This window comes from Bison bison, unplaced genomic scaffold, assembly GCF_000754665.1.
Source record: "Bison bison bison isolate TAMUID 2011002044 unplaced genomic scaffold, Bison_UMD1.0 scf7180017848905, whole genome shotgun sequence".
NCBI lineage: Eukaryota > Metazoa > Chordata > Mammalia > Artiodactyla > Bovidae > Bison > Bison bison.
In genome coordinates this window covers 1-1,108 of record NW_011479478.1, presented here as the reverse complement: position 1 = coordinate 1,108, position 1,108 = coordinate 1, and positions in this window count along the sequence as shown.

The following is a 1,108-nucleotide window of genomic DNA, read 5'->3' as shown; positions in this document are numbered from 1 at the left end:
ACATCCTGGAATGTGAAGTCAAGTGGGCCTTAGAAAGCATCACTATGAACAAAGCTAGTGGAGGTGATGGAATTCCAGATGAGCTATTCCAAATCCTGAAAGATGATGCTGTGAAAGTAGCTGCACTCAATATGCCAGCAAATTTGGAAAACTCAGCAGTGGACACAGGACTGGAAAAAGTCAGTTTTCATTCCAATCCCAAAGAAAGGCAATGCCAAAGAATGCTCAAACTACAGCACAATTGTAAACATCTCACACACTAGTAAAGTAATGCTCAAAATTCTCCAAGCCAGGCTTCAGCAATATGTGAACCGTGAACTTCCTGATGTTCAAACTGGTTTCAGAAAAGGCAGAGGAACCAGAGATCAAATTGCCAACATCTGCTGGATTATGGAAAAAGCAAGAGAGTTCCAGGAAAACATCTATTTCTGATTTATTGACTATGCCAAAGCCTTTGACTGTGTGAATCACAATAAACTGTGGAAAATTCTGAAAGAGATGGGAATACCAGACCACCTGACCTGCCTCTTGAGAAATCTGTATGCAGGTCAGGAAGCAACAGTTAGAACTGGACATAGAAAAACAGACTAGTTCCAAACTGGGAAAGGAGTACACCAAGGCTGTATATTGTCACCCTGCTTATTTAACTTCTATGCAGAGTACATCATGAGAAACACTGGGCTGGAAGAAACACAGGCTGGAATCAAGATTGCTGGGAGAAATATCAATAAGCTCAGATATGCAGTTGACATCACCCTTATGGCAGAAAGTGAAGAGGAACTAAAAAGCCTCTTGATGAAGGTGAAAGTGGAGAGTGAAAAAGTTGGCTTAAAGCTCAACATTCAGAAAATGAAGATCATGGCATCTGGTCCCATCACTTCATGGGAAATAGATGGGGAAACAGTGGAAAGTGTCAGACTTTATTTTTCTGGGCTCCAAAATCAGTCCAGATAGTGATTGCAGCCATGAAATTGAAAGACACTTACTCCTTGGAAGGAAAGTTGTGACCAACCTGGGTAGCATATTCAAAAGCAGAGACATTACTTTGCCAACAAAGGTTCATCTAGTCAAGGCTACGGTTTTTCCTGTGGTCATGTATGGATGTGAG